The 19,876-nt window shown below is 39.5% G+C and overlaps 1 pseudogene; it reads left to right on the forward strand.

The window, feature by feature from the left end:
• The first annotated feature begins 7,114 nt into the window (after nt 1-7,114).
• Nucleotides 7,115-7,843, forward strand: LOC123940046 (annotated as a pseudogene).
• The last annotated feature ends 12,033 nt before the right edge of the window (nt 7,844-19,876 follow it).

Consider the following 19,876-nt stretch of genomic DNA (forward strand, 5'->3'; position numbering starts at 1 on the left):
TAAAATATTTTTTAAAAAATTGCCTAACACACAGCACATGCTTAGTACATATTTGCTGTACCTACTACCAAAGAAATGAAATCTTTCTTATTTTTGAGTTTAGAAAACAACACTGCAGAACATAATGAAGGACTGAACACACCATATTCTGTCCAAGTACAAAATGACATTAAGACTTGCTATTCACTGTAGCCAAAGAGTTGTGGACCTAACATTTAACATTGTAACCATCTGGACGCAATCTTGGTGTAACACGCAATCTTGGTGGTTTGCATTCAGTTTCAACTTGTTCTATTCCTCTGCCATGTCTACATCTCTGAGATGGACTATAAGAGCCTGCTATTCTCTCAAAACAAAATACTTGTCAGAATATCATGGATCTGGTTTTCTTCTTTACCAACCATATTTTAAGTAGTTTTATACAGGATGAGAATTTTTGACATTGCTGATCCATTCCCATTCAAGATGTACAGAAATATAATGGTCTCTGTACCAAACTCTGATAACATGAATTCTCCTAGTCAATTATTCTTTCCTGGAACTATACATTTAGTAGTGTTGAGATTAAAATGGGATCTAGAGAAAAAAACAGTCAGGGAGTAGGATACAGAGGCAGAAAGTGCTTTCGAGTGGATTTGATTAATTCCCTTATAAATTGGTTTTTTTAACCTTCATACAAAAGATAAATTTGCTATGAGATGTACCATCACCGACAAAGAAATGCAGGGTAATAGAAAATATTGTCTTACGGTTATTCTGAATTCTGATTACCTCTTGCGAGATTTCTCATCTACTTTATAATGCCTTTAATTTAAAGCATACTGAATAATATTTAATATGAACAGACTCTGCAAAGTTCTCATAGAAAACATCATCTATTGTCCTGTCCTTGCCCCATCCAGCAGTTCCTTACAACCAGGGTGACCCAGTTTACCTGGGATATTCCCAGTATACGACTCTTATCTGGTATAAGCATTAATAATGCATCATTGCACACTCAGAAGTATCCTCATTTAGACAATAAATTTTATGGTCACCCTTCTTATGAGCACACAGTTATTCCTCTCCCTGATCAAGTGTAGAGAGAAGTAGATTAATATTACTGGATGCTTGCTTTGATTAAGTAAGGTAGTTACTGGGATAGAACTGTGTAAGTTATGTCAATTACATCTCAGCACTACCATAGGAGGTAATATTATTACTAACTTACAGATGAGGAAAGTAATTTTCACAGAGTCTGAAGTGGCCACAAAGTTATATATCTTATGAATGGCTAAGTAAGCATCAGAATCCAGGTCCAAAGTCAAACCAGTGGTTTTCCTCCTGCACACCTTCTCAATGAAAGAAAAATGAATCAGAACGTCAACATCTACCCCGTGAAACTTGGAAAATCTGTTAGTGCTCCCTACCAGAAGGCAAAGGCACAAGGCACTCATTGGAATTCAATTTTGGGTGGCCATCTGTGGGAGATAATGTGCAAGGATTTCCACAAACAATTTCTCTGGTCCCATGCCACACCTCTTACCCAGCAGTGGAGTCTGTTGCCCCTCCCTTAAATCTGACAGACTTTGACCAATAGAATGTAGCAAACTTGACACTGCCTACTCCAAGCCTAGGTCTTAAAAAGACTGGAAACTTCCCTTTTGCTTTCTTGCTACCTTGAGCCAACATGTAAAGAACTCCAGGCTATCCTATGGGAAAAGAAATCACACGAAGAGAAAGCCAGTGGAGGAAAACCGAAACAATCCAGCTGACATGGATCACCAAGTCTCCCAACTTGTGAGTGAGGTCATATTGGGCTTATCGCCTTTCCCAGCCCCAGATGAGCACAGATGCATGAGTGAACCATTTCTGCCAAGTCCTGCCAGGATTTCCTGACCCATAAAATTGTAAGCAATAAATGGGTATTGCTTTAAGACACTGAGATTTGGGGAGGATTGTGATGCAACAATAGATACCTGATAAACCATGCTCTCCCCACCTCCTAGTCTCTACTACTCAACTGCATAACAGACTCACCTTTCTGGGTCTTTTAGGAAGCCAGGAAATGATGCCCAGGTAGGAAAGGCTGGCCTGGAACCAAAATGGACCAGTAGGCTTATTTCCTGTCAATATTTCCCAAGTCAGATTTGTTCCTCTTCTATTTTCCTTTACCTCAGATAAAATTCTAAGAATATCTCCTTTTCTGGTTTATTGTGCTATGCCTCTACTTCATAATTCTAAGGTCATTATCATATCCAGTTTGGTTTTACCCTCAAGGACACTAAAACTACAATTTTCTTTTTTTTTTTTAAAGATTTCATTTATCTATTTGACAGAGAGATCATAGGTAGGCAGAAAGGCAGGCAGAGAGAGAAGGAAGCAGGCTTCCTACGGAGCAAAGAGCCCAATGTGGGGCTCGATCCCAGGACCCTGGGATCATGAACTGAGCCGAAGGCAGAGGCTTTAAACCACTGAGCCACCCAGGAGCCCCTAAAACTACAATTTTCATATGGCTATTTTTTAGCCTAAGGAAGACCTGTAAATGTGTATCTGTGTGTGTGTGTGTGTGTGTGTGTGTGTGTGTGTGCGCACATGTGCAGTTTTCATTTATATTCACTCGTTCTCAACTAAGTCAAAATTACATTTAATTCTTTGTATAGTTGATTCATACAACATAAATGTCTAATCTCTATGTCTCCCAGTGCCAACTAATAATGTGCCAATTTCCAATAAGAAGCCCCTTTTATTTCTCTATAAAAATTCTTTAATCCAATTTGATTCATTCAGCAGTCACAATATGAATATGCTACATCGACCTGAAGAGCTTATTCAGTGTTTTTAAGAGATCTCAACTGTTACCAATGGCAACCAGAGAATCAGCTTGACATCTCAGACTATAAAAACCTCACAGTCCATCTATACGATGAGCCCAGCAGAGAACTGGGAGGTTTATGACGTTTTAATCTTTGATAATTTTGGTTGTTGCTGATGAGAAGACTTTTTAATGTGAGGAACTTGGAAAGGGTTCCAAGGAGAGTTGCCAAGGTAATTAAAACCGCCTTGTAAATTGGTTTGAAGAATATGCCAGGCTATCAAAACGGCCATCAGCATATCTGACCCTCCCCTCCCTGGCCACCCCATCCATTCATCAGATGTTCTCAGCCTTAATTGAAATTGACAACACAATGATGACAAAAATGTTCCATGGCTCGTGCAGCACATACTACTTCCTAATCCCATAGAGAATGTGACAATAAATAATGAGATAAATCATTTATACCCTGCCGACTTCTGAAAGTTTTAGGTAGCTTATATTAAAAATGCAGTAAGAGGGGCGCCTGGGTGGCTCAGTGGGTTAAGCCGCTGCCTTCGGCTCAGGTCATGATCTCAGGGTCCTGGGATCGAGCCCCACATCGGGCTCTCTGCTTGGCAGGGAGCCTTCTTCCTCCTCTCTCTCTTTCTGCCTGCCTCTCTCCCTACTTGTGATCTCTATCTGTCAAATAAATAAATCTTTTTAAAAAAAATGCAGTGAGAATAATGCACAAAATTAATATAAGGCAATAGCCAGGCTTGGATATTTTAAAATACATAAGAGGAGGCAAAGGAGTAGAAATTAAACCCCCCAAAAATGCTAAATAAAGAAACATAGGCTATATGGCTATAAGTATAGCCTTGACTATATAGCATGGAGGAAAAGTGGTGGAAGTAGAAAGGAAAAATACACTCATAGTGAAATGTCATGGGGAGCTGGGAGGAAGAGAAACTGGAGGCAGAATACCAAAACACACTGAGGCCCAGTCTCCATAAAGTGCACTGTTCTAAAATTTTCAAGTGTCTCATTTAATCTTCACAGGAATTTATTTAAAAAAAAAAAAAAGTTGATTCTCAGAGCCCGAGTGACTTACCAAAGGCTCACAACCAGAAAGCATCCAACCTATATGCCCAACCTAAAGTCATATGACTCCAAAGCCAATACTCCTTCTTCTCAAACATTCTCAATCAGCAAGGAATTCATTCAAGGGCACTAAGCAATAGGATAAGTAGTTTTATGCAAAGCAATTCTTTCACCCATGCCAAGGTGCTCTTTATGGGTCTATTTTCAGAGGACAAGTATGCTCCAGTGGTAAGACATTTTTATACAGTGATTAGGGGAACAGGATACAGAGTAGGCAAAGAAAATTTGAATCCCCGTAGCATCACTTCCTAGCTGTGTGATCTTTAGCAATTTACTACACCTCTTGGAATTTCTCTGTCAGAGAAGTGGGAACCATTATGCTAGTTGATTGAATGGTGGAAGGATGACATGAGACAACATGATGCAAATTGCCTGGCCTAGAGTTCTGAACACAGTAGAACATAATAAATGTAGACTATCGATCTATTTTATTTTCACTCCAGTATCTATGATTATTAGGTTAAGATGGCCAGTGACTTTACTGAAGTATATACAGGTAAAATGACACACTCTCTGGGACTTGTTTCAAAATACTTTAGCTTAAATAGGGGAGTGAGGGGAGTATCATGTGAGAATAGAGAAAACAAAACCAACAAATTTTAATGACTGTTGAAATTAGGTGAAACTGGTACAGTGAGCTCATTATACTATACTATTTTTGTGTATATTTATATTTTTCCACAATAAAAAGTTTTGAAAATTGTTCATGGTTAGTCCCCAAAGGACACATATGTAGGTTGAAAACTGACAGCACTAAAGACTAAGAAAAAGATAAGACTGAATTCAGTGGAAGCCTGGCCTCTTCTCGGACAGCCTCGTGGATCTTTTCCAGGCCTGGAATGAGTACATTCTTAAATCTAAGCTGTGCAGCATGATATTGGAAAGGATGACATTGTCCTTCAGAACTTTGAAGACAGAAGTTACCAAACTCCAGAGCTAAAGCTAATTATTTTCCCAACACCATCATCTTGGTTTACCTTCTCCCCATTTGCATCCACTGGCATCATCCAGCATTTTCATCCTTTCTGCTCCTAGTACGGACCCCTGCCCCCCCCCCCCCCAAACAGACACAGCTTCCCTGTCCCTATAAGCATTCTTCTACCTGCCCAGGATTATAGCCAAACTTTCTAAAGCTGGTCTTCCCCAAAAATCCTACAAAATGATCTTTTCTCAATGGCTTTGAATATTTGCAATACATTTCTTGAATGTCCAATGGAAAAAAAGACAGCCTCTTCAATAAATGGTGCTGGGAAAATTGGACAGCCACATGCAGAAAAATGAAATTGGACCACTTCCTTACACCACACACGAAAATAGACTCAAAATGGATGAAGGACCTCAATGTGAGAAAGGAATCCATCAAAATACTTGAGGAGAACGCAGGCAGCAACCTCTTCGACCTCAGCCACAGCAACATCTTCCTAGGAACAACGGCAAAGGCAAGGGAAGCAAGGGCAAAAATGAACTATTGGGATTTCATCAAGATCAAAAGCTTTTGCACAGCAAAGGAAACAGTTAACAAAACCAAAAGACAACTGACAGAATGGGAGAAGATATTTGCAAACGACATATCAGACAAAGGGCTAGTATCCAAAATCTATAAGGAACTTAGCAAACTCAACACCCAAAGAACAAACAATCCAATCAAGAAATGGGCAGAGGACAGGAACAGACATTTCTGCAAAGAAGACATCCAGATGGCCAACAGACACATGAAAAAGTGCTCCACGTCACTCGGCATCAGGGAAATACAAATCAAAACCACAATGAGATATCACCTCACACCAGTCAGAATGGCTAAAATTAACAAGTCAGGAAATGACAGATGCTGGCGAGGATGCGGAGAAAGGGGAACCCTCCTCCACTGTTGGTGGGAATGCAAGCTGGTGCAACCACTCTGGAAAACAGCATGGAGGTTCCTCAAAATGTTGAAAATAGAACTACCCTACGACCCAGCAATTGCACTACTGGGTATTTACCCTAAAGATACAAACGTAGTGATCTGAAGGGGCACGTGTACCCGAATGTTTATAGCAGCAATGTCTACAATAGCCAGACTATGGAAAGAACCTAGATGTCCATCAACAGATGAATGGATAAAGAAGAGGTGGTATATATACACAATGGAATACTATGCAGCCATCAAAAGAAATGAAATCATGCCATTTGCGACGACGTGGATGGAACTAGAGCGTATCATGCTTAGTGAAATAAGACAATCGGAGAAAGACAACTATCATATGATCTCCCTGATATGAGGACATGGAGAAGCAACATGGGGGGGGTAGGGGGATAGGAGAAGAGTAAATGAAACAAGATGGGATTGGGAGGGAGACAAACCATAAATGACTCTTAATCTCACAAAACAAACTGGGGGTTGCTGGGATTGGGAGAGGGGGAGCGGGCTATGGACATTGGGGAGGGGAGGCAAACCATAAGAGACTATGTACTCTGAAAAACAACCTGAGGGTTTTGAAGGGTCAGGGGTGGGAGGTTGGGGCAACCTGAGGGTTTTGAAGGGTCAGGGGTGGGAGGTTGGGGGAACAGGTGGTGGGTAATGGGGAGGGCACGTTTTGCATGGAGCACTGGGTGTTGTGCAAAAAGAATGAATACTGTTACACTGAAAAAATAAATAAAATGAAAAAAAAAAAAAAAAAAGAAACAAGGGAGCTTGGCCTTAGAGGAAACTTGGCCAGAGACACTGCCAACCAGGAACTTGGAGCAAATCAGACACAGTGAAAAACAATTTTTCACGTCTGTAATAAGAAATGGCATCCAACAAGCCAAAAAGCAGGTTCTTAACGCTAGAGAACAAACTGATGGTTACAGAGTACATTTATCTTGATGAGCACTGCATAATATATGGAATTGTTGGATCACTCTATTGTACACCTGAAAAAATATAACACTGTGTATTAACTATACTGGAATTAAAATAATTTTTTAAAATGTCATCCAATTGGGACACCTGGTTGGCTCATGGGTTAAGCATCTGCCTTCCACTCAGATCATGATCTCACAGTCCTTGGGTCAAGTCCCACATCAGGCTCCTTGCTCAGCAGGGAGCCTGTTTCTCCCTTTTCTTCCTCCTGCTTGTGCTTGTGCTCTTTCTCTCTCTCTCTCTCTCTCTCCTGACAAATAAGTAAGTAAAATCGTTCAGAAATAAAAAAAAATTAAATATCATCTAATTAAACTACATTACAAAAAATGGGAGAGAAATAATGGAAAGAGTAAAAATGAAAGAGGCAGACTCTGAAGAATCTTGGTGGAAAAAATACCGGACAGATGGCTGGTGAATGGCAAGGTGCAGTATTTCCTGAAGTGGAAGGGACTTCCTGACAATGCCGACAATACTCGTGAGCCTGAAGAAAATTTAGATTGTCCGGAGTTAATTGAAGCATTTATTTTTTTTCTTCTCCCCCGGTTTTTTTAAAAATTTTTCCAGTGTTCCAAGATTCATTGTTAATGCACCACACCCAGTGCTCCATGCAATACATGCCCTTCTTAATACTCACCACCAGGCCCTCCCAACCCTCCACCCCTCTACCTTCCAAAGCCCTCAGTTTGTTTCTCTGAGTCCACAGTCTCTCGTGGAAGTATTTATTAATTCTCAAAATGCTGATACAAAAAGAAATCTTTTATCTGAGTAAATGTAATAATAGCAAATCAAAGAAAAGAGATGCTGCTGATAAACCAAAAAGATTTGCCAGAAGTCTTGATCCTGAACAATTAGTGCCACAAACAGCACTGGTGAATTAATGTGTGTCATGACATGGAAAGAAAGATTCAGATGAGACAGAGTTGGTGCTGGCAAAAGAGGCAAATGTGAAGTGTACTCGAATTGCAATTGCTTTTTATGAAGAGAGACTAACTTGGCACTCTTATGTGGAAGACAAAGCTCGATAATTGTTTCCATGGCTATATATATAATCTGGGTTTTGGGTTTTTATATTAGTGTGAAGATATAACATTCTAATGAAAATCAAGTTTGATATGTTTGCTTTGAAGCATTATTGGGGGAGTCATAGGTGGGCTTTTTTGCATCTATAGCACTAATTACTTTGTGGATTTGGGGGGTTTCTGTAACCTGCTTTTTTTTTCAAGTCTATTAAATTCCAGTTAGTTAATATACACTGTAATAATAGTTTCAGGGGTAGAATTTATTTATTCATCACTTACAACATCCAGTGCTCATCACAAGTGCCCCCTTTAATGTATCCATAATGAAATTCCCTATTTCACCCACCTCCCCTCTGGTAACCCTCAGTTTGTTCTCTGTAATTAAGAAACTGTTTCTTGGTTGGGTCCTTTCTTTTTCCTTGTTCTCTTTGCTCTTTTGTTTCTTAAATTCCACATTTGAGTGAAATCATATGCTTTTGTCTTTGACTGACTGACTTACTTTGCTTAGCATAATACCCTCTAGTTTCATCCACATTGCTGCAAATGGCAAGACTCCATTCTTCTTGATAGCTGTATAATATTCCATTACACATATGCAGCACTTCTTTATCCATTCATCAGCCGATGGACATTGGGCTCTTTCCATGATTTGGCTATTGTTGATATTGCTGCTATGAACATTAAAATCTGCATTTCTGTATCCTTTGGGTAAATACCTAGCAGTGAAATTGCTAGGTCATAGGGAAGTTCTATTTTTTAACTTTTTGAGGAAACTCCATATTGTTTTCCAGAGCAGCTGCACCAGTGTGCATTCCCACCAACAGCATAAGAGGGTTCCCTTTTCTCCAAATCCCCTCCAACATCTGTTGTTTCCTGTGTTGTTAATTTTAGCCATTCTGACTGCTGTCAGGTGATATCACTTTTTTTTTTAAAGACTTTATTTATTTGACAGAGATCACAAGTAGGCAGAGAGGTAGGCAGAGAGAGAGAGGAAGGGAAGCAGGCTCCCCGCTGAGTGGAGAGCCCGATGCGGGGCTCGATCCCAGGACTCTGAGATCACAACCTGAGCCGAAGGCCGAGGCTTTAACCCACTGAGCCACCCAGGCGCCCCACCCGTGATATCACTTTTTAATTTTGATTTGTATTTCCCTGAAGACCAGTGATATTGAGCGTCTTTTCTTGTGTCTATTGGCCATCTGGATGTCTTCTTTGGAAAAATGTCTTCATGCCTTCTGCCCATTTTTAACTGCCCATTTTACTTGTTTCTTGGGGTGTTGAGTTTGATAAGTCTTTTATTGATTTTAGATACTAAACCTGTATCAGATATGTCATTTGCAAATATCTTCTCCCATTCTGTAGGCTGCCTTTTAGTTTTGTTGATTATTTCCTTTGCTGTACAGAATCTTTTTATCTTGATGACTTCCCAATAGCTCGTTTTTGTTTTTGTTTCCCTTACCTCAGGAGATGTATCTAGTAAGATACATCTTTGGCCAATGTCAAAGAGGTTACTGACTGTGTTCTCCTCTAGGATTTTGATGGATTCCTATCTCACATTTATGTCCTTCATCCATTTTGAATTTATTTTTGTGTATGGTGTAAGAAAGTGGTCCAGTTTCATTCTTCTGCATGTGGCTGTCCAGATTTCCCAACACCATTTGTTGAAGTGACTGTCTTTTTTCTGTTGGATATTCTTTCCTGCTTTACTGAAGAATAGTTGATCATATAGCTGTGGGTTCATTTGTGGGTTCTCTGTTCTGTGCCATTGATCTATATGTCTGTTTTTATGTCAGTACCATACTGTCTTGATCACTACAGCTTTGTAATATAACTTACGTCCAGAATTATGATGCTTCCAGCATTGCATTCCTTTCTCAAGATTGCTTTGGCTATTCGGGATCTTTTATAGTTCCATACAAATTTTAGGATGGTTTGTTCTAGCTTTGTGAAAAATGTTAATGGTATTTTGATAGGGATTGCATGAAATGTGTAGATTGCTTTAGGTGATGTAGACATTTTAACAATATTTGTTCTTCTAATCCATGAGCATAGAATGTTTATCCATTTCTTTATATCATCTTCAATTTCTTTCATCAGTTTATTAGTTTATAGTTTGCAGAGTACAAGTTTTTTATCTCTTTGGTTAGGTTTATCCCTAGGTAGCTGATGGTTTTTGGTGCAATTGTAAATGGAATCAATTCCTTGATTTCTCTTTCTGCTGCTTCATTATTGGTGTATAGAAATGCAACAAATTTCTGTATGTTCATTTTGTATCCTATGACTTAACTGAATTTGTCAATCAGTTCTAGCAATTTTTTGGTGGAGTTTTCTATACAGAGTATCATGGCATCTGCAAATAGTGAAAGTTTGACTTCTTTATTGCTGATTTGTATGCCTTTTATTGTTTTTAAAGATTTTATTTATTCATTTGACAGAGAGAGACACAGTGAGAGAGGGAACACAAGCAGGGGGAGTGGGAGAGGGAGAAGAAGGCATCCTGCCAAGCAGGGAGCCCAATGTCAGGCTCCATCCCAGAACCCTGGGATCATGACCTGAGCTGAGGGCAGATGCTTAATGACTGAGCCACCCAGGTGATGCTGAATGCCTTTTATTTATTTTTGTTGTTGTTGTTGTTGTCTGATTGCTGAGGCTAGGACTTCCAGTAGTATGTTAAATAACAGTGATGAGAGTGGACATCCTCTCCTGTTCTTGAACATAAAGAAAAAGCTCTGTTTTTCTTCACTAAGGATATTAGCTGTGGGTTTTTCATACATGGCCTTTATTATGTTGATGTACGATCACTCTATGCCTATTTTGTTAAGGATTTTTATCATGAATGGGTGTTGTACTTTGTCAAATGATTTTTCTGCATCTATTGAAAGGATCATATGGTTCTTATCCTTTCTTTTGTTTTGTTTTGTTTTGTTTTGTTTCCCTTTCTTTTGTTAATGTGGTATTTTGTGTTGATTGATTTGTGAATATTGAACCACCCTTACAGCCCAGGAATAAATCCCACTTGATTGTGGTGAATGATTCTTTTAATGTGCTGTTGGATTCTATTTGCTAGTATTTTGTTAGAATTTTTGCAACCATGTTCATCAGGGTTATCAGACTATAGTTCTCTTTCTTAGTAGAGTCTTTGTCCAGTTTTGGAATCAGGGTAATGCTGGCCTCATAGAATGAGTTTGGAAGTTTTCCTTCCATTTCTATTTTTTAAGAATAGTTTGTGAAGAATACATATTAACTCTTCTTTAAATGTTTGGTAGAATTCCTCTGGGAAACCATCTGGCCCTGGACTTCATTTGTTGGGAGATTTTTCGTTACTGATTCAATTTTTTTACTGGTAGACTTCACATTTTTTCACATTCAATTTTTTTACTGGTAGACTTCACATTTCCTAGCATTGTGGTCATATGCGTGGTATGATTTCAATCTTTTTGTGCTTGTTGTGGCCTGATTTGTGATGTAGTTTGTGATCTACTCTGGAGACTGTTCCGTGTGCACTTAAAGAGAATGTGTATTCTGCTGCCTTAGGATGAAATGTTCTGAATGTTTCTATTAAATCCATCTGGTCCAGTGTGTCATTCAAAGCCGTTTCCTTGTTGACTTTCTGCTTAGATGATCTGTCCATTGGTGTGAGTGAGGTGTTAAATTTGCTCCAATTTTTGTATTATTGTCAATGAGTTCTTTATGTTTGTTAATATTTGTTTTATATAATTGGGTGCTCCCATCTTGGAGCCATGAATATTTATATTCTCATGATTCATAGTTCTTCTTTTGTTCAGCCTCCTTATTTTCTGTTTTTCTGTATTCTATGTCACTAATCATTCCTCTGTGGTCCTCTACTTCTTCCATCCTTGTGGTCATTGCGTCCAGTCAGTTTCAATCTTGGTTATCCCATTTTTTACTTATGCCTGCTTGGTTTTTTTTTTTGCTCTTTTATCTCTGTAGTAAGGGTCTCCCTGATGTTTTCCATGCTTTTCTCAAGCCCAGCAAGTAAATTCTCCATCAGGCTGATTACTTATATCTGTTTCAATTAGATCTCTGACCATGAGCTTCTCTTGTCCATTTTGGGGGATGAATTCCTCCATTTTGGCACTTTGTCTTAAGTTCCTGTCTTCCTTAGTGTGTTAGGAAAGCCTGTTATGTTTCCTGCCCCTAAGAGTACTGGCTTTAAGGAGGTTGTACATTGTCCAGGACCCGGTGCTTCAGGGAGTGTCCCTGATGTGTGCTCTGTGCACTCTGCTGCTGTGTTTTGTCTGCTGCTGTGTTTTGTCTGTTTTATCCCTCAAGTTAGTCATCTTCAGAAGTTCTCCTTCCCCACAATGGGCAGTGTTTGGACCTTGGCCAGAGTGTGGAGAGTTTTAACTAGGCATGTTCTTGTCTGCTTGTTAAACGAGACCTGATTCTACTTCCACTAGGACTGAAGCTTTACTTCCACTTAAACGAGACCTGATTCTACTTCCACTAGGACTGAAGCTTTACTTCCACTTAAACGAGACCTGATTCTACTTCCACTAGGACTGAACTTTACAGTCAGTAGATATGGCACATGCAGATGTTCTGCTGGTCTTCTGGGGAGGGTGCCTGCTGCATTGGTCCTGAAGCACACTTGCCCAAGAAAAGCAATACCAGCAGAGCACAGGGTTACGAGACCTGGTGTAAGCAGGTTAGCCAGTGTTGACATTGTGCTGAAGTTGGCTTATGCTGAGGGGCAGGGGAGGGAAATGGTGCCAGCCAGCTACTTTGTCCCCAGAGAGGGGCCGCCATGCTTGCTGCTCTCGGGGAAGCACTCCCAGAAGAGTGAATATTTTCCCCTCCTGCATCTCAGGCATTTTTCAGATCACTGTTTTCACACTGTCTGCCTCCAGGTTGCTTGCCTGTCTAAAGCAGCAGAGTGCATTTTGGGCTCTCTCCCAGCCAAACCTGCTGACTTTCAAAACTTCAAATTTCAGCTATGTGCTGTAGCAAGGGTTTGCACTGGTTGGTTGGGGTGGGGGTGGGGGTTCACTATGCAGGGACTGATACAGGTTTGATCAAGAAGGGCAGTTGCACCAAAGTGCAGCAGCATGGGATTTGGAGCAAAACAGGCTGAACAGCTAGTGTCTGGGTTAGCCGCCCTCAGCAGGTGTCTCTGGGCTTATGCTAAGGGGTTGGGAAGGGAGTTGGGGCCCTCCAGCTCTTTTGTCCCTGAAGAAGTGCGACCTCTCACAGATGTGTTCCAAAAAGAGTGAGCGGACTTTCCCATGTGCCTTAGGTGATCATCAGGTCATACAGTCTGGTCTGCCCTGGGGGAATTGCTTATATGCCTTCTGCCTAAGAGTAGGACAGCACCCTCAGGACTCTATCCCAGCCAAATGCCCCCATCTCTAAAATTCCAGTCTTTGAGTCCCCTGACTGCAAAAACTCATGAAAATCAGGCCCCCTTTTTCTCCCTGTCAATGGCTTTGGGGAAGTCTCCTTGTGCATATCCTGTGTGCTTCACTGTTTCTTCCCTTTCTCTGCAACCAGGGCCCCCCACCTGCAACATCTGTGTACATTTCTCTCCCAAATCATGTCCCCACACTTGCTATCTTCCTCTATGTGGATTCTTCTCTCCCCCTAGTTGTGCAGTTTGTTCTGTCAGTCCTCAGATTGATTTCTTGGGTATTCAGAATGATTTGATATTAATCTAGCTGTATTCCAGGGATGAGGCAAGTTTAAGGTCCTCTTAGCTCTCTTTCTAGCACTGGTTGCTTTGAATAAATAAAAATTTTCTTAGTTGCTTTCTTTATCAAAAAAGAATATTTGAAACCGTATATTATTTTGACCATTATATTATCATTTGAAACCATATATTATTTCCTTTCCACTAGAGAACAGCTTTTTCTAAATATCAGGGAAAATATCCAAAGTAATTACTCAATCAGAATTTCTATTTAACTCCTATATACTTAAGGACCATTCTGGGTTTTTTGTTATTTGGGTGTTTTTTGTGTGTGTATATATAAAACACACACATAAATAGCTTCCTTTTCTCTCTCTTTTTCTCTTTCTTCCTTTCTTCCTTATGTTCATGTGTTCATTTGTTTGTTCATTCATTCTTTTTAACATTCACCAAAACAAAACAGCATATCATAACCACGGATAGCCCATGTTACTGGGATATCCTTATTTTGAGTAAAGAAATAAATAAATCACTTCAAGTTAAGCTGAAATTTTTCCTAAAGCTCTAATCTTTCAAATCAAATGGATGATTTTGTAATGAATTGGACAATTTAAATATAACGTAAATGATTTAAATTGGACAACTTAAAAGCAGTCATATCAGAATCCATATCCCTATCTACAGTATGCAAGTTTATTTGCAAACCCCTTAATGGAAAATTTTATCACACCAACAACTTCTCTACCCAAATGAGAAAACTAGAGAAGTCCTGGTGTGTTTCAATTAGGTAAGCAAAATTAGTTACATGGACATTTACAAGTCCCTTCTAGTGAACCATTCCTTTGCAAGTTGAAATCCCTAAAAGACTAAATGGGACAAAATGGGACTAAAAGGTCACGATTCATGGAATGCCTCAAATTTCATTTATGGAAACCTAAACATAATCAGATGGCTGGAGATGTTGGCAATTGAGGACCTGCTGGAATAAAATGGTGAAAAGACTTTTGTGGTCCAAATTCTTGACCTGCATGTGTTTTCTTTATCCTAACTCATTTCTTACATGTAGGCTCAATCTTCTCAGTATTTGGGTTACTGGTTCAGAAGAAGCCAGGAAAAAACAATAACTCTGTAGTAATCAGAACATTTGTTATCCAACTGTATATTGCTTACTTTATTGTAAATAGTAGTCAATAGACAGTTTTATATTCAAAAAGAAAAAGAAAAAAGAAACAACATATTCTTTCCTAAAAATTCTACATAAATTCTTTGGTCTTTCTCTTTTTTCCTTCACAGATATAACTGAATCCCAGAGATAATTAGATCTCTTCCCTTGGTCTGCAATTACCTTCATGGCTTGCTTGTGATTGAAAGCTTTTCCAGGGCTCCTGGGTGGCTCAGTGGGTTAAGCCATTGCCTTCGGCTCAGGTCATGATCTCAGGGTCCTGGGATTGAGTCCCGCATTGGGCTCTCTGCTCTGCAGGGAGCCTCTTCCCTCTCTCTCTCTCTCTGCCTGCCTCTCTGTCTACATGTGATCTCTCTCTGTCAAATAAATTAATAAAATCTTTAAAAAAAAAAAAAAAAAAAGCTTTTCCAAAACCATTTGGGTCTCGGTGCATCACACCAGTGACCACACGTTAACCTAACTCGACTGCAGCTAACGCCCCTCACATGTGTGTTTTTCTTGCTGCCAGTCTCTCATGCCCACACATTATTTTTTTAAAGATTTTATTTATTTATTTGACAGACAGAGATCACAAGTAGACAGAGAGGCAGGCAGAGAGAGGAGGAAGCAGGCTTCCCGCTGAGCAGAGAGCCCAATGCGGGGCTCAATCCCAGGATGCTGGGATTGTGAGCCAAGCTGAAGGCAGAGGCTTTAACCCATTGAGCCACCCAGGTACCCCATGCCCACACATTATTACTCAGGCAATTTAAAGAACTGTATTCTGAAAAGAAAAAACAAAATTCTTTGCATGCTGTTTTTCCCTTCTAGATTTCTCACTTCAGTTGAATGGGACATGCTTACGGCCCTAACCAGACTGATTACCCCTTGTGCTGCTCCACCTGTATATGCCTAGACTCTAATGTTCCATTGACCAGCCTTTGATTGCAGTTGTTCACTAACCTAGCGACTGCCTCTTCCAGACAAGGAGTTTCTTTAAGGCAAGAATCGTCCCTCATATATGCCTCTAAATCCCTGGCACAATGCCTGGCACATAGGAAACACTCAAAAATTAGTGCTGACCGAACATAAGAGCCATACAACATAGCATCCTGTGATGTAAAATCATGTCTGACACAGACGAATTTTCATATCAACTTTGATATTCTTTTCTTTATCTTTGTCTTTTTTTTTTCTTAAGTAGGTTCCATGCTCAACATGGGGCTTGAACTCATCATGATGCTGAAATTGAGTTGCATGCTCAGCCGACTGAGCCAGCCTGGTACCCAGTATTCTTAACTTTAACTGCTATGTGGCTAAATACGATTGAAAGCACATACTTATATTGTTCTGTTGGCCCTTTCTATTGGTCTTCCATTCTAGGAAATTTCCTTTATTTCTCTGAATATTTCCTTCGCTCCATTTCTCATTCCAAGAGATTAGATTTTCTCCTAAAATTCCTATTAATCAAATGTTACAATTTCTGTATCTGTTCTCTCCTAACTCCGTATTTGTACATTTATCCATTTTTCCAATTTTTTATCTTTTTTATCTCTTTGTGCTCTGTTCTAAGAGAAATTTCTTTAGCTTGAGTCTTTAGCTGTATCCATTTGTTCATCCATTAATTTTTTTTGACATCACTATATTTGTATTGAAGTAATTTATATACTGTGACATGTACAAGTTTTAAGTGTAAAGTTCAATGAGTTTTAGAAAATGTATATAGCCATCTTTTATGAAAGAACTCAATTTATTGTTACCCACAAATTCATGCTGAAAAAAATGAGTAATTGAACTTCAGGAAAAAGAAAATGAAGCTCAGAGAAATAAGTAGGTGTATGAAATATTACAAAAATTTATTCTCCAATCTAAATATTTGTTTGGTAAAATACTCAAATACCCTGAAACTAAATTCCAGTTGAAATCAACACAGGGAATGAGGAAATGGGGGAAGCGGAAGACATAAAAGCACACTACATTTTTACTATTGTTTTAATGGAAAGCTATATGGGTACTAATTAACTCAACACATGAGAACAACACAGCTAATGGTTTGTGTTAAAACTTAAGAGAAATCACATTACATAAGAGTAACAAAAAAATGGATGATCCAGTAAATCATTTTGGTAAGGCCATTGTGAGAAGGTAATATTTGAACTGAGACCCAAAGGGTTAGATGACCTTACTATGCAAAGTGGGGAAAGAATATTTCAGACAGAGGAAACAGCATGTGCAAAGGTCCAGAGGCAGCAAAGGGATTGACATGCTTGAGGTACAGGGATGAGGCCAGTATATCTGGAGCTCTGAGAAGAGTGAGAAGAAGCAGTTAGATCTGACGGGTAGGAAAGAGCCACCATGCAAGTCCTTTAGTCAATATCAAAGGTTTGGATTTTATTCTAAGTTCTAAGAGAAGCCTTTGAAGTGTTTTAAGCAAGGACTGTGGCTGTCTGATTTATGTTTTTTATAAAATCACTACAGAGAACAATTTGCAGAGGAAGAAAAATGGAATTCAAGAGACTAGGTCAGAGGTGATGGGGACTGGGTTAGGAGACGGCATTAGAAAGAGAGTGAAGTATGGGGCGCCTGGGTGGCTCAGTGGATTAAGCTGCTGCCTTCGGCTCAGGTCATGATCTCAAGGTCCTGGGATCGAGCCCCGCATCCGGCTCTCTGCTCTGCAGGGAGCCTGCTTCCTCCTCTCTCTCTTTGCCTGCCTCTCTGCCTACTTGTGATCTCTGCCTGTCAAATAAATAAATAAAATCTTTAAAAAAAAAAAAAAGAAAGAAAGAAAGAAAGAGAGTGAAGTAGAGGACCTGGGGAAATATTTCAGAGGGAACAATGCAGTCCCCACCGATGGAATGGATATGAGGGGTGAGAGAGAGAAGAAAACTAAAGATGTCTCCCAAGTTTCTGGTTTACACAATTGGTGAATTTATTCTATAAGCAGGTGATGGTTTGCATAACTGGGTGGTCCTCATTGAGCTGGGAAATGACTCCATCTCAGAGGAGAACAGGTAGTGGGATGGAAACCCACAGATTATTTCAAACTGTGAATATGCAGATGCCTTAGTGGATGTCCAAGTGCAAGTGTCTGTGCACAAAGGATACAACCCTGGCATTCCTGAGTGGTTCAGTGTTCTCAAACACAGGAGACTGGTGAGATGACCTAGGGGAGAGTATGGATGGACAAGGCCCAGGATGGCTTATCCACATGCTCCACCTGTTGGGAAGTGAAAGAGAAAACGAGAGCACAAAGGAGATTGAGAAGCAGCTGCCAGAAAAAAAGAAGATAAACCTCTATATATCAAATGATCATTTAAGGAGTAAGGTATTTCTGTCAGCTCCTATTAATATTTAGTAATTATATTCCACTCAAAGGAATAAAAAATCCCAATATGTTCTGGGATTTTAGTTATCTGACTCCTATCCTTCCACAGCCCTGGCTCCCAACTAAAAATTTCCCTCTGGGAACTCTGATTCAGTGATTGCTAATATTTTTTCCAAAGCCTACCTCTTAGAGAATGTTCCCATCCAACTTCCAGGGTTGTTAATAGTGCTAGAAATAATACACATAAGTACTTGGCACAAAGCAGCATCAATGGACAGTAGCCATGTAATAACATTTCAATTCCTCTCTGAGAAGACCTAAAAATCTTACCTTCATTGTAATTTATGAATCTCTATGCAGATTCATTAAAATATGTACTAGTAATGTAGGACCAGGGACTGGCATCAGAGCTTTGAAGAATGAAAAGAGGAATACAATATGCTCTGTGGTTTCACAGATCTTTACCAACTGCTACAATGATTCTCAAATTTAGAGACATATCACAATCATCTAGGGACCTTGGGGGAAAAAAATACAGATTCTAGGTACCACATTAGTAAACTTTGATTCAATAAATGTTAAGTACGGTTCAAGAATTAAATTCCACCATTTCTACCTATGTACAATGACTCTGATGGACAGTAAAATTTAAAAGCCACTAAATTCATAAATAAGAACTCTCAGCAGGATTTACTAGTCTGTGGTCAACATCACAGCATGGTAGGGACAGGAAATAAAATGTTAGGACTGCTGACCATGAAAATACTTTTCAACACTCATTCCCCTCCACACAGATTATAATTCAAGAATTGTATCTCATACAGCAACACAGCTCAGGGAAAAATGAGGCATGTGCCAGGAAGGTACTGTAGAAAATAACCCACCGTAACTTCCCAAGAAAGTTCAGAACCTTCACTATGGCTCTGAAGTCTAACTAAAAGAGATCACAGAAATTATTCTGGAATGATGTCACCAAAAGGTAAAGTAGCCTCAGCCTGGGTGCCTGACAAAGATCAACAATTAGACAGTTATCCACAAACAAAAGAAGCGCTAAGAGAGGTCAGGAGTCCACTCAAGAAACTTCATCAACCCCACAGAACAAAAAAACCTGAGAATAACATGGCAGGGATGTCCATTATCACCACTGCTATTCAACATAGTACTAGAAGTCCTAGCCTCAGCAATCAGACAACAAAAAGAAATTAAAGGCATCCAAATCAGCAAAGAAGAAGTCAAACTATCACTCTTCGCAGATGATATGATACTATATGTGGAAAACCTAAAAGACTCCACTCCAAAACTGCTAGAACTTGTACAGGAGTTCAGTAAAGTGTCAGGATATAAAATCAAGGCACAGAAATCAGTTGCATTTCTCTACACCAACAACAAGACAGAAGAAAGAGAAATTAAGGAGTCAATCCCATTTACGATTGCACCCAAAACTATAAGATACCTAGGAATAAACCTAACCAAGGAGGCTAAGAAGCTATATTCAGAAAATTATAAAGTACTCATGAAAGAAATTGAGGCAGACACAAAGAAATGGAAAAATGTTCCATGCTTCTGGATTGGAAGAACAAATATCGTGAAAATGTCTATGCTACCTAAAGCAATCTACACATTTAATGCAATCCCTATCAAAATACCATCCATTTTTTTCAAAGAAATGGAACAAATAATCCTCAAATTTATATGGAACCAGAAAAGACCTCGAATAGCCAAAGGAATATTGAAAAAGAAAGCCAAGGTTGGTGGCATCACAATTCTGGACTTCAAGCTCTATTACAAAGCTGTCATCATCAAGACAGCATGGTACTGGCACAAAAACAGACACATAGATCAATCGAACAGAATAGAGAGCCCAGAAATAGACCCTCAACTCTATGGTCAACTCATCTTCGACAAAGCAGG

The sequence above is a fragment of the Meles meles genome, chromosome 4, assembly GCF_922984935.1.
Source record: "Meles meles chromosome 4, mMelMel3.1 paternal haplotype, whole genome shotgun sequence".
Taxonomy (NCBI): Eukaryota; Metazoa; Chordata; class Mammalia; order Carnivora; family Mustelidae; genus Meles; species Meles meles.